Source organism: Macaca thibetana, chromosome 6 (genome assembly GCF_024542745.1).
Source record: "Macaca thibetana thibetana isolate TM-01 chromosome 6, ASM2454274v1, whole genome shotgun sequence".
NCBI lineage: Eukaryota > Metazoa > Chordata > Mammalia > Primates > Cercopithecidae > Macaca > Macaca thibetana.
The window spans coordinates 82,711,604-82,726,599 of NC_065583.1; the positions used below are offsets into that span (position 1 = coordinate 82,711,604).

Below are 14,996 nucleotides of genomic sequence, written 5' to 3' on the forward strand. Positions count from 1 at the left end.
GAGTCTTCCCTTCCCCCATTCCCCCAGCCAAGGGCTCCAGCTTGGTCTAAGCTCCAGCTTGGTCTAAGCCCCAGGGAAGAAACAGCAATGAAAAGTTTCTCTTGGTTGGGTGTGGTGACTCATGCCTGTAATCCCAGCACTTTGGGAGGCCAAGGGAGGTGGATCACCTGAGCTCAGGAGTTGAAGACCAGCCTGGTCCACCTGGGGAAACCCAGTCTCTACTAAAAATACAAAAACTTAGCTGGGCGTGGTGGCCTGTGCCTGTAATCCCAGCCACTGGGGAGGCTGAGGCAGGAGAATTGCTTGAACCTGGGAGGCAGAGGTTGCAGTGAGCCAAGATCACACCATTGCACTCCAGCCTAGGCAACAAGAGTGAAACTCCGTCTCAAAAAAAAAAAAAAAAAAAATTATCTCCCTGTTGGAGAAACCTATTTGCATAAGAATAAGAGGTTCTTCCTTCAGGCATCTTTCCAGCCCTGCATTTAAGCTGTTTTTTTTTTTTTCTTTTCTCCACCCTGTCAGGAGTTAACAGTTTTTTGTTTTTGTTTTTCCTTTTAGAAGACGTTTTACAGGACCTCAATTCACAAGACATCCTTTTGTCTCCCTTGTTGGAGGAGGACTCAATTCTACAGCTTCACCTTAGCATTCAGCTTATGATAAGGAGTCCATGCAACCCCCTGAGGCAGGTCTTTTGTCCCAAACTCAATTCCAAGCTTCGACTTGAAGCCCTAGGAAAGAAAACGGTATCTGAGGGATTCAGAGGCAGACAATGACTGAAGTTAAAAGGCACAGTGCAGGTGAGCATGACTAATTGCTGCTGATTAAGCCAAGTCTCCCATTTCATGGATAAAGGTCATGCTAGTATCCCATGGCATAAATGAGGTCTAGGGAACTCAAGCTACTGACAGCAGGGGAGATAGGACATACATGGGTAAGAGAGGATAATCCTATCACCTAGGTCCCACTGTTAACATGGGTGAAAGCTGCTTTGACACTCATGGGCAGCACCCATGTGCTGGTGACCACCTGGTGGTGTGGTCACTGGGACTCAGGGATAAAAATAAAGAAAGAAGGATGCCTCCCTTTCTCTACCTCATGTACCTCAGGTATTCACTAGGAAGAGAAGGGAATCAGGGATGCCTCTCTCCCCTCTTTCTAGATGCACAGCCATTCATTTTCAGTCTGCACCTCTTTCAAATGCATACTGAGTCCTGGGGTTGCTTTGAAAAAATGCTGCCTTTTTCCTCCTCTGTCCTTTCTTTACAGATGGGTGGTTGTGTCCCCATGCTACAGGGCACTCCCCTCAGCTGTATCCTCCAAACTGGGAAAAGTTAATTTCCCAAGCCTTAAACTGGTTGGCTTGGGATTGAACTTGAGGGGTTGGAAGCCAGAAGCCTGACATGCTAGAAAAAGGATAAGAGTTTTTTTAAACCAGTCAGGCTTTTGGCCTCCCTGTCCCTGTGCAAATCAGTAAAGAGAATGATAAGGATCACTGTTTATATTCTCTTTAAAGTTTTAATTATGAAAAAGTATTTGTGAGGTTGGTCTTAAGCTGTAGCCAATCTGGTGTGCTTGGCATGTCTCTCTGTATGATTCTGTCAGAAATAGGGGTACCATAGGATGCAATGTGGGCCTAGGACTCCATAGGCCCACTGTTCAACGCAGTCTAGCAAACCGGTCAGTGGCAAACTTTGCTGCAGGTCTCCATCTTGTTTTACTTCCTTGAAAGGATGACCTGTAACCACATGGCAGTGCTTTCTTTTAGACTCTGCCATTTTACAACAGTGGCCTGGGTTCAATCCTGGCTTAGGTAAAGGGTCCTTTCTAGTTTGATATCTGCATGGCCTTTACCATTTGTTGATTCGCTCCCCCTTCATGAACCACCTTCAATTTTCCTTTCTCTGAGCACCTAGGAGATTACCTTTGGTAAAGTTCAAAAGCCAGAAATATTGGCTGCTTGGCATGGGCAAAGTCAGGTAATAAGGGATTTAAAAGGATTTTCTTAAAGAGCACTCAGCTTAATTAAAAGTGGATATCCAAGTTATAGGTATATTAGACCTTTATGTTTTTCTCCTCTTGGATCTTATTTTGTTGGAAAAAAGTTGTTTTCTCAGTTGACTAAATTCTTTTTCTCCATTTTTTTCTTGCCACCCTTAATGTATGCATGGGAGGCCCTAAGATAATTTTTGATGGCCTGGTAAAAACAGAAAAGGTGCCACTGCTTCCACTTTTGGAGAGACCTCTGTTTTCCTCATGGAGCTCCAGGAATTAGAGGCAGATGGATCCCTTTCAAAATCTGCTTTTGTCTTCCAGCTATACCTGTTTATTAGGTCTTAGAAACTGCATGCTTTCCTAGCCTTGCTCTTAAAGGGCCCCACTTAGAGGCCAATAGTCCAATAAGGAGATTGGTGAACAGAAAATCTTTTTTTTTTTTTTTTTTTTTTTTTGAGACAGAATCTCGCTCTGTCACCCTGGCTGGAGTGCAATGGCAAGATCTTGGCTCGCTGCAACCTCTACCTCCCAGGTTCAAGCAATTCTTCTGTCTCAGTCTCCTGAGTAGCTGGGACTACAGGCGCCCACCACCACGTCCAACTAATTTTTGTATTTTTAGTAGAGATGAGGTTTCACCATATTGGTCAGGCTGGTCTCAGACTCCTGACCTCAGGTGATTCACCCCCCTCAGCTTCCCAAAGTGCTGGGATTACAGGCGTGAGCCACCGCGCCTGGCTGGTAAACAGAAAATCTTGTAACTACTGGATCTGCTTCTGTTTGTCTGTGTGGTTATGTACGTGTTGCGTGTGATGTCTATAAAAAAGAGAGCTCTAATTAATTGGCATAAAGGAAAATGAGTACTTAGATCAAATATTTTTGAAAGAAAAATAAAAGCTATAATGCCTTTTAGTTCATGTGACATTAATCTTTGAGTAATGAAAACAGTCTTGGCTGGGCACAGTGGCTCACGCCTGTGATCCCAGCACTTTGGGAGGCCGAGGCGAGCGGATCACGAGGTTAGGAGATTGAGACCATCCTGGCTAACACGGTGAAACCCGATCTCTACTAAAAACACAAAAAATTAGCCGGCCGTGGTGGTGGGTGCCTGCAGTCCCAGTTACTCTGGAGGCTGGGGCAGCAGAGTGGCATAAACCTGGGAGGCGGAGCTTGCAGTTAGCCGAGATTGCACCACTGCACTCCAACCTGGGCAGCAGAGTGAGACTCTGTCTCAAAAAAAAAAAAAGTCTTAAAGATTATTGGTAAAATGCAGATGTAGTTAAAATGGAAGTAGGTGGTCTAAATTATGTGGGTCAGATACTAGATTTGCTAAATGTTTTAAAGTTGTAAACTGTTTCTTTGGCCTTTGAGAACTTGCCTGTTTTACAACATGGTAAGTCCTGCGTACATAGGCCTTAATCTCAGTAAATATTCATTAATCATGTAATCTTAGTAAAATATTATAAGAAGGCATGGAAATCTAAATTTTTGCCTATGGTAAAAGGATTGCTTTAAATTAGTTAAAATAAAGCTAAAGGTTTAAGAAAATTATGGAAGGATTGTAAAAATCTTGCAAAAGAAATTCTATGTGTAAACATTGACTAAATTCAGTAGTGTATTATATTGTTTTTCTGTAAATTCAGCATTGAAATAAAAGCATAACAAATTTCCCTTACGGCACGAATCTGCTCTTTAGCAAAATTTGTAAAGGGTTATAAAAGGTTATAAGAATCTTACCTCGTGGTCAAACTGCTTAAGATTGGATAGAATTGTCTAACTTTTCATTAGAAAATTGGGGTTGACATTAACAGTAAACTAATGTAAGGGCAAAATTTGGCTTTCTCTCCCATGTACAAGATTTTTGTGTAATAGTAAAGGATAATGAAAGATTTCTGTTTGCCTTGTGGATAGGCTGCCAAGGAAAAGAAAGAGAAAGCAGGAGACAAATTACTTGGAAAGCTAAATTTTCCCTCTTAATCAGTAAAGGTTTTTGCTTTGTTTTAAAATTTTTGAGTCATCATTTTGGCAAAATAAATAACTTCCATATGGTAATATGGAATTCTATTTCATAACATTAACGGGCTTCCCAAAATCAAATTTCAGCCTCAAGACTGTCTTTCCTGACCCCTACCTTTTCAGTGGTACAGAGGGCCCCTGGAACATTCAAAAGAGAGGTAAGCAGGATTATTTGACATGTTTAGGTATGTGTGATTGCCAATATGATGTTTAATCTTCTTCAGATTGTACTTTAGGAAATAATATTAACATTTGTTTCAGAATTGTATGAGATTTCTAAAATTCAATGACTGAGTATATGCTATCAATCACAATTAAGATTATTATGTTATTAGAAACCACAGAGATAACCAAATTTCTTTGTCAGTCATGTTTTGAGAGTAACTACCCTGGACATTTTGTTATTCACAGACAATTATTATCTTGTTTTGATCCTCTTCAAAACACAGTTTATAATCAGCTATAGAACCTGACAGGTGCTCTCAAATGCAAGTTTCTGATAACTTTGGGGAATGTGACAATGGAATAAAAAGAAGTACAGGACTCATGAAGAGCTGAAGTGTTCATGAATATCAAGCAAAGCAAGAGTAAACTGAATGGACTGACCTCATAGAAAACTGAAGTACTATTTTTTCATACCTTTGCTTGGAACATTCCTGATCCTTGTTTTGTTTTTCAGAGTCAAGGATATGTATTTTGAGCTATTTATGGCCTTTAATAATTGAGTAACGTATACTCCTGTGAACAAAATTTGGAGCATATTTGTTTTTTTCTCTGACTGGCTTCTTCAGGATTTGGAAACTTGTTATGAGTATTCTTGACTTATGGCAGTATAGTTGTTTGCATCAGTGCAGTAAGAATCCATTTTCTTTTGCAACAGGATGCAACTAGAGAAACTGGTTGTTTTACCAAGGCTTTGACTGGAAGGGTGTGCTTCCCTTTAAGGAATCAAGCTTGACTTGCAGAGCCGATAAAAGCCCCTTGGGAAAACTGACCTCATACCTTGTCTACACAGTCCCTGTACAGGGTTCCTAACCTATGGTGAGTAAAGAATGTCACTTTCTAACAGGTTGTGGAATGCCATGTTCTTGGGACCTCAAGAAGAATGGAGTTTACCCAACTCATAGATATTTGAGTGTACAAAGCCATGGCTGGGCTTGGCTTTCGAAAGTCCTATCTGAGATTCCTTGTGGAACAGAATTCCATCAAAGCCTATGTAGGCTGAGGCAGGAGAACAGGAGAATCGCTTGAACCTGGGAGGCAGAGGTTGCAGTAAGGCAAGGTCACACCACTGCATTCCAGCCTGGGCGACAAGAGCAAAACTCTGTCTCAAAAAAAAAAAAAAAAAAAAAAAAAAAAAAAAAAAAAAGGCCTATGTAAAAACAATTATTCTTGTTGCACTTTATGCAAGTAATCAAGCCAAGTATTAAGACTAAACTCTATTTTGCAAACAGCTCAGGCTTATCATGATTTGCTTTTAACTAATTGAAGATTGGAGAGAGAGAAATTATGTTTCGAAATTTATCATACATTTGTCATTAAATTCTAAACTCATTAGTTGTTTTTAAGTTTTTGCCTACATTTTAGACTAACCCTACTTGTTGCTGTGGACCAACCAGCAATCTCCGGCTGCAGCTCAGAAGGAACAAAAGGGATGGGTAATGTAAAAATCTAGATTAATATTTTAATTCTGAGTAATTATCCTGCAAATCCTACCAGGTGATGGGAGTAAATAGGTGCTCCTAACCTGGAGGTTTCTTTTTGGGAAAATAAGACCTATGGAGCTCACCAAAGCCAAGTCTCATGCACCCAAATCTTACCAGGCATGACTGTAGCCACCAGTTATCTGGGAGTGTTGGAAGTCTTGGGATTTTTGAGCTGTCTTTACCCTTTTTTGTTTAATTTTGCTACATGTTTTCTAATAACACAGTTTGTCTCTTCTTACCTTCAGGCCACTGAACTCCAAACGATCATGTAACGGGAACCTTAAACAATAGCCCCCTTTTACCAAGGACCCTTAGATAGGCCTCTGAGGGAGATCTGATTGCTGTCTTCCCAAAACAGTGCCCTCTGTCAGCAGGAAGCAGTTAAGATTGGTCTTTGTCCTTATCCTTATTCTAATGGCAGTTGAATGTACTTCTTTAGAGGAGGGAATGATCCATGAAGAAAGCAGATAAGGGAACCTGCCCAGGGCCTTGTCTAGGCATGCCCACGACAGACTGGGGCCCCGCTTGTGCGGGGTGAAGCCAATGGGGATTTGCACCTTATGCAGGGGGAGGAGCCTGGCCTCCTCAGCTCATGTGTGGTGGCCTAGTATTCAATCTGTGAGGTGGGAGCCTGTTGGCAGGACTCCCTTTTTGTTTGCTGAGAGCTTTCTTTTTGCCTAATAAATCAGCTCTCCTCTACCTTCAATGTGTCCTTGTGCCTAATTTTTTCCTGGTCATGAGATAAGAACTTGGATTTTAGCTGAACTAAGAAGCAAAAATCCTGCATCAATATGACAGACAAAAGAAAGCAAATTTTAAAAAAAAGCCAGGTGCAGTGGCTCATGCCTCTAATCCCACCACTTTGGGAGGCTGAGATGGGCAAATCACCTGAGGTCAGGAGTTTGAGATCAGCCTGGCCAACATGGTGAGACCCTGTCTCTACTAAAAATTAGCCGGGCAAGGTTAGCTGGGCAAGGTGGTGTGTGCCTGTAATCCCAGCTATTCAGGCAGCTGAAGCAGGAGAATCACTTGAACCTAGGAGGCAGAGGTTGCAGCGAGTGAAGATTGCTCACAAAAAAATGCATTTATCTCATTTATGTTTATTAAAAGAACAGATATGTTTAGTCTTCATCTTATTTTTTATTTATAATGCTTTATATTCTCTTTTACTTTATATATTATCTTTGATTTGCTCTCTTTTTCTCTGTGTATTTTTTTCTGATATCTGAAAGGTCTGTTTTTAGTTTTTATATCAGTTATTTTAATAAATTTTATACTTTTTAACTCTTTCTTGATTTATAAAATTCACATAGTGTCTAATGACTCTTTTTTATGAAATATAAAACATTTAGTAAACTATTCTCTGTCCCTCTCCCATATTTTCCCTCCTGATATTTTATTAACTAGCTTATATTGTTAATTTGTAAAGTTTTGCAACACATACATTGTATTCTACAATCAAAATGTCTACATTGGTAAATTTATTTCTATACATTTATTCAATATTCCCATTTTATCAAGATTTCTGTTTTTTTTTTTTTTTTTTTTTAATCTTTGAAATAATTTGTTTACTTTTGAACACATGCATTGGGAGAACAAGGCTAATCCAGCCTGAGGCCTGCTTCCTGCTGCAACATTTCCAGGCCCTAAGAGTAGGCCAAGGCAAGGACATGAGCGCATCTTTCCATGTTAAGTAGTGGGAGATTCCCTAAGTAAAAGGCGATTCCTCAAGTAGGACACATGCAGTCTCCAGCAACAGTGCTGGGGGTTGGGGGTTCTGGGGCCTTCAGGCCAGGGCACTCCCATGACTTGGGAGAAGCCACCTGGTGTTCCAGGCCCTGTCAGGTGAGGCTCCTGCAGCTCAGGCCAGACTCTTCTCAAATTTGGTTTAAAAAAGCAATCCGTGGTCTTGAAAGGAATGAGGCACATCCCCCATATATCTCCCAACTTCCTGAGCCCAGCACAAACACATTCCTCCATATTTCTTTCAAACTTCAGAAAAACATCACCTGGGAGATCTCCGATAAGGAATGCTAAATGTAGAATGTTAACCAATTGTAATGCTGTAACCGAGAAAATTACCTTGTTCCCTATAACTTTACATATCCTGTTTACATCGGGCTATAAAAAGCAAGCACTCGCATTGTTCCAGGCCCTCCTGTATGCTGTGGAATGGAGGGACCAAGTTCGAACTTGTAGTAAAGATCCTTGCCACTTGGCTTTGACTCTGGACTCTGGTGGTCTTCTTTGGGGAACAAACGGTCTGGGCATAACAGTCTCTTTGGAGGCTTGCTTCTTGCAGCAGCCACAGCACAGTTGGACACACACCTGTTGCCCTTTGGGTTACTGAGAGACACGACTAGCTGGATTTCCTAGGCCAAGAATCCCTAAGCCTAGCTGGGAAGGCGACCACATCCACCTATAAACAGGGGGCTTGCAACTTAGCTCACAGCTGACCAATCAGGTAGTAAAGAGAGCTCACTAAAATGCTAATTAGGCAAAAACAGGAGGTAAAGAAATAGCCAATCACCTATCGCCTGAGAGCACAGAGGGAGGGACAATGATTGGGATATAAACCCCAGACATTCAAACAGGGAGGGGCAACCCCCTTTGGGTCCCCTCCCATTGTATGGGAGCTCTATTTTCACTCTATTAAATCTTGCAACTACACACTCTTCTGGTCCATGTTTGTTAGGGCTCAAGGTGAGCTTTTGCTTACCATCCACCACTGCTGTGTGCAGTGGCAGACCCACTGCTGACTTCCATCCCTCCAGATCCAGCAGTGTGTCTGCTGCTTCCTGATCCAGTGAGGTGCCCATGGCCACTCCCTATCGGGCTAAAGGCTTGCCATTGTTCCCGCAGGGCTAAGTGCCCAGGTTGGTCCTAATGGAGCTGAACACTAATCAGTGGGTTCCATGGTTCTCTTCTGTGGCCCACGGCTTCTAATAGAGCTGTAACACTCACCACATGGCCCAAGATTCCATTCTTTGAAATTGGTGAGGCCAAGAATCCCAGGTCAGAGAACAAGAGGCTTGCCGCCATCTTGGAAGCAGCCCACCACCATTTTGGGAGCTCTAAGAAGAAGGACCCACACCCCCTCTCCCCTTCCCCGTGTAACATTTCCACATTGGTCAGACTTTGCATATTTTAGCTCCAGATAGGGTAGAAGGTCTTGTGGCAGATCCCCAGCTGCTTCTTTGCTTGTTCTTGGACAGGACGTCTGTGCAGCACTCCACCTCCTGGGTCTGCTTGTTGCACGCACCCACCTTCTCCTTGCTCACCTCCCTGGGCCCTGGCCCGAGGTAGGGCTGGCAGATCCAGGGGAAGGGCAAGTCGCTGGCTGTCTTCGCTACCTCCTGCCTGGATATTTCCTCCTGACACCACAGCTTCAACTCCTGGCTCACGCAGCGACCTCCTCCAGGGTCTTCACCTTGGCCAGCTCCTCTGGCAGCTGCTGATGTACCTGCAGTGCACGGCGCCACAGCTTGAAGAGGTGGGCCCCCACGCAGGACAGTGGCCAGGGGTGCTCCTGCAGGATGTCCAGGTACTCCCTGGCCAGCTCCCACACCACAGGGCTCCGGCCCTCAAATAGGGCGAGGTTGTACGGGTTACCCTCGGCTCTCATGAGTCCCTGCACGCGTGTGTCCTAAATGTAGCCCTCCACATTCCACACGCACTGGATATTTCCGTTTGCAAACACAAGGATGGCCACAGCCTTCCACACTGCTCACAGGACGCTGCAGCCGACAGGGGCCCCACCTGCTTCTTGGCACGCCCATGCAAGGTCAGCAACTGGCAGCTGGCCTTCTCCAGGATCTGGACGTACCTCATAGTCTTGTCAATCTCTGGGAAGACACGAATTTTGCATGTGACCGGAACAGAGTTTCTCGTGTGTCAGCTCAATCATTCTTTGGAGCAGGTCCCACTCGTCTGGCAGGTAGGCGCCACAGTGACCTCTCTTGGCTATCACCTGTAGGCGGCCCAAGTTCAGGTTGATGGCGTCACAGTAATCCTGAGCCAGGAGAGCTGTCTGAACTAACACCTCAGGGTCATTGGCACAGAACTGGAGGATGAGGGGCCCGGTCCTTAGGGTACACCTCGCAGTACAGGTTTTCCTTTCAGTAGTTGGTGTTGTGGCTGAATACCTGGGTGTGCAGCGTGGGTGTGTAGCACAGCTGTGCCCCATGGCGGCGGTTCAGCAGCCTCCAGGCCAGCTTGCTCTGGTCACCATGGGGGCCACCACATGGCGCGGCCCTGCCCCAGGGTGCAACTCCAGAACTCGAAGCCCTGCTGCTTTGGCATGGTCTCCAGGTGCCCAAGGGTCCCGTCTTGTCAGCTGCGCACCGTTGGCTACGGAGGCGTCGGGTGCCGGGCGCCAGGTGCCGGGTTCCCAGGCCAGCCTGGATCCCGCCCAGCCGCCTCCCGGGGTCCCTGCCAGTGCTCGGGCCTAAGCGAACACCTGCACCGCGCGGGGGCTGCTGCCCGGCCCAGGGCTCCAAGTTGCCACCCAAAATTTCTACTTTAATCTCGAGGTTGAGTCGGTTCTGTCATCCAATAGATTTTGCAGAGACTTCAGTGTTTTCACAGTTCAGTGAGGTCTTAGGACACCTGCCTTTCATCTGTGTATCCCCTTGACTGAATATCATGCCCAGAGGTCGAACTTTGTTTCCCTCAGCCTTTTGTAGCTATTGCTACGTCGCGTGCTGTTAACAGCCTTTTTCCTCATGTAGTTAGTTGTTTTGTAAGGAAACACGAAGAACTTCTTATTCTTAATTTCAGTAACTTAACCAGAATATGTGTTTATGTTGATAATCTGTATACTTTTTCACACTGCAGATTGCATTACTTCTTCCATTTATGAAAGTTGTTTTAAGAAAATAGTATCTATGAATATATTTTCTGTTTCATTGTCCTCTTTTTCTATAATCTTCTATATAATTTCTTCAATCTATTTTTTTTTTTTTTTTTGAGACAGAGTCTGACTCTGTCACCCAGGCTGGTGTGCAGTGGCATGATCTCTGCTCACTGCAACCTCCGCCTCCTGGATTCAAGCGATTCTCCTGCCTCAGCCTCCCGAGTAGCTGGGATTACAGGCATGCACCACCATGCCCGGCTAATTTTTGTATTTTTAGTAGAGACGGGGTTTCATCATGATGGCCAGGCTGGTCTTGAACTCCTGACCTCAGGTGATCTGTCCGCCTTGGCCTCCCAAAGTGCTGGGATTACAGGTGTGAGCCGCCGCGCCCGGCCTCAATCTGTTTTTCTTATTTTGCATCTGCAGTCATTCTCTTATGTCTTTCTCTCTAGGCCGCTGATTTGATTTTCAGCTGCGGTTGTTTTGCCCCATGCTGTTTCTAATTTCTTTATAATTTTTAACAGTGGTGTTTTGGTTTTTAATATTTACTTTGGTTTCATAAATCTCCCCATTCTTTTATTTTGACTGTATAGTTCTCCATTCAGCTTTCCAGTTTAGCTAACTTCCTATTACTACGAACAACCCTGAGATTAATATCCTTGCATATGTCCGCTTATAGGCTGAGTCTGTGTAAGAAAATTCTCGCATATGTACCCAAGAATAGGATTACTCAGTCACAGGGTCTGTTTTACTTTATTATTCCATTTGACAAACTGTTACCAAATTGCTCTCCAAAGGGTCTGCACCGGTCTGCACTCCCATTTGTAGATTCTGTAGTCCCTTATTCATGTCAATGATTGACATTATCAGACTTTCTTTTTTTTCCCCAATCTTATAGTATAAAGTAGCATCATCTTGCTTTATTTTAAAAATTCTCCCTTTTATTTTCACTTGTATTTCTCTCGATTAACAATGAGTTTGACATCTTTTCATATATTTTATACTCTTTTGAGTTATTTTCTTCTATGGATTGCCTGCTCATATCATTTACCAATTTTTATATTGATTTTCCTTTTACGTGTTAATTATTGTTCCTTTGGGATACTAAAAATTAGTTCCTTATTGATTCAAAATATTGTAAATATCTCTTCCCAACCAATTATCTGTCATTAACTTTTTCTTGTTTCCCAAAGCTGATATTGTATTTAGACTTGTTTAATACATTGTCTTGTTTGTTCATTGTATATTTTGGCCTTCAGATTTTAAAATTAACTTGTACAAATTAAAAAATATACACAGGGCAGGGCACAGTGGCTCATGTCTGTAATTCCAGTATTTTGGGAGGCAGAGGCAGGCGAATCGCCTGAGGTCAGGAGTTTGAGACCAGCCTGGCCAACACGGTGAAACCTCATCTCTACTAAAAATACAAAAAAATTAGCCAGGCGTGGTGGTGGGCGCCTGTAATCCCAGCTACTCAGGAGGCTGAGACAGGGGACTCACTTGTACCGACATGATGCCACTGCACTCTAGTCTGGGCAACAAAGTATGACTCTGTGTCAAAACAAACAACAACAACACAGAAAAATATTCTGTGATACATTTGATGCAAAATTTTTCTGGTTGGATTTATATTTTTTAGTTTATGCAAATAATTATAAAGTAGTTCATGCCTCTGTTATAATGATATATTTGCAATATATTTGTGCAAATGTATAAATATTTTATGTATAAGTATTTTTATGTTCTAAATTGTTTTATTCTGTACTCCTAAAGTATTAAATAATACTGGAATTAAATACATGAATACATTCAGAAATATATATAGAATCAAGTTGGAAGTTAATCTTAGAATTTGCTTTATTTATCTCACTTTGTAAATAAGAAAATAGAGACACAAAGAGGTAAATTGACCTAAGTGGATACAGGTTAATTATTGACTTCATTAATCTCATTTAACATATACGTGTATTTCTTAACTTTGACCTTTGTATATAGTACTGATGTCTATGGTTTATTCACTGCTGAGTCTTTCATTCACTATAACACAGAAAAACATGTTTGTTAAAATAGATTTTTCATATATTAGACAATTCTTGTTCACATTACCTTGATCATGCATAACCTTCATTATTGGTCTTCTAGGGCAGAGATAATATTTATTCTTGATAAATTTGGCAAAATTGAGACTAGGATATGGTACTTTGGCAAAGGTGTTCTGCTATCATAACAAGTAGCATATGTCTGTAAAGCAATTGTCTTCAGAATGGACATCTCTCACTATCTGCATATTCAAGAAAGTTCAGGATACAGTTCAGAGACGATAAGTGCTCTCTTATTTATAACATTTAATTAAAATAGTAAGATGCTGAGCAGATGCAAATATTTTGCAAAACAGATGCCACTAAAAGGCTTTGGTAAGCATGCATCTAAATATGTAAATGTTTTTTCCAAAGACTGTCCTATTAGATTAAGAAAAAGAAACACCATGATAACAATAGACTCCATTTATTTCATGAGAACCTGGCAAGTTTTGGTGAATTTTTAGTGTGTCAACTTGGCTAGTCTACATTACACTTCCCAGAATTTACTGTCCTGTGTGTTGCCAGTTACAGTGAGCCACCAGGGACATTTTTGTGGGAGATTCAGAGGGCAAAAGTGAAGATGCAGCCATTTTATGGCCTAGACAGCTCGTTGCTTGTCTGTTGGATCACCTCCTGGCATGAGTCAGTGACCAGGCCTGCACCTGTTCTACCCTCCCCTGGAGTCAGTGTCTCTGACTCCTGGGCCAGGTGTGTGTGTTTAACACCTTGATGAAAGGCCCTTGTTTCTGCAGGGCTTGTATTTCCTTAAGGTGAGAAGAAACAAGAAATGACATATTGGTCAGTGTGTTCTCAGGGGCTCCAATTGTGCTTATGGGTTTGAGACTGTTCTTGGTCTTCCTCACTTTAGACCCATCTTCTTTCCCGACTGTCTACTGTATGGACTTAAGAGTTTCAGCTTCAGGTGCAAAGTCTACAGCCTTACAGAGACTGCTTAACCAGCTCCCAAAGTTGATAAGGTCAAATCCCTGTACCGAATCCCCTTTATCTATCTATCTATCTATCTATCTATCTATCTATCTATCTATCTATCTATCTAGTCATCATGATCATCTGTCTCCTAATAGTTCTTTTCTGATTAAACCTTACTTGATATATTTCTTCATTTATTTGAAATATGACTAAAATGTCCTTTTAAGCTATATGTGTTATACATAGCACATATGTATTAAAATCAAATGAAGGATTTTGAGTTTTTCACTTTCTATTTGGACCTAAACCAAGAATGACTCTTCTCTTCTTCTTCAACTATCAGGAACATTTGATAAGGTTAAGCTGACTCTTCTTAACTCTGGCTGCATTTTACATATTAATGTGCACTTTGGGCTGCAGAAAATCCTTACTAGACTGATTTAAACACCAAGGAAAAGTTATCTTCCATAGTCCTGAAGTATTTTGTCTCAAGGGTAACTCATCAACAATTTAATGATGTGATTGAGGACCCAGGTCCTTTCCATTTTCTACTCTGCCATCTTGAGATCGTTTTCTTCAGTACCACAAGATGGCTGCTGCAGTTCCAAGAGGAACAACAGCCAGAAGAAGGGGAACTTCATTTCTCATGTGTCTTTCAGCAGCGAAACTCTCTCCGAGAAGTCTCTACAGCGGGTTTTCTCTCACAATGCATGAGCCAGAACTACTGTGTGTATATATATATAAACGTATACACAATTATATATAACATATACAAATATATACATGCATATATTATATAGAGAGATATGCAGGCCAATCTATGACAAGACGAAGGGAGTACAATGATCAGCTTAGGTAAATTAGGATTTACCCCTGGAGCTGGGAGTAGCTCACCCTTCCCAGAGTGAAGTGGGCAAAATAGAATAAATTGGGATTGGCAGAGCAAAAATAAAAGAGAAAAATGAATGAAAGGGAAACATGCTCCTGAGAGGCCAAGTAGTGCAGCTGCATAATAGTGGATGTTTCCCCTCCCTTAAATCAGATCTCTTTTTTCTGTCTGTTGGAAATCCTTAAAAATGTACCAAGCTCTCTGATATGGTTTGCCTGTGTCCCTACCTAAATCTCATCTTGAATTGTAGCTTCCATAATCGGCATGTGTCCTGGGAGGGACTTGGTGGGAGGTAATTGAATCATAGGGGTGAGTATTTTCTATGCTGTTCTCATGATAGTGAATAAGTCTCATGAGATTTGGTGGTTTTATAACGGGCAGATTCCCTGCATACCCTCTCTTGTCTGCTGCCGTGTAAGACATGCTTTTCCTTCTCCTTCACCTTTCACCATGATAGTGAGGCCTCCCCAGCTATGTGGAACTGTGAGTTCACTAAACCTCTTTTTCTTTATAAATTACCCAGTCTCAGA

The 14,996-nt window shown here is 42.2% G+C and overlaps 1 pseudogene; it reads right to left on the minus strand.

Moving 5' to 3' along the window:
- Window positions 1–7,298: 7,298 nt before the first annotated feature.
- LOC126956142 (tRNA-dihydrouridine(16/17) synthase [NAD(P)(+)]-like) lies at window positions 7,299–10,013 on the minus strand (annotated as a pseudogene).
- Window positions 10,014–14,996: the final 4,983 nt, after the last annotated feature.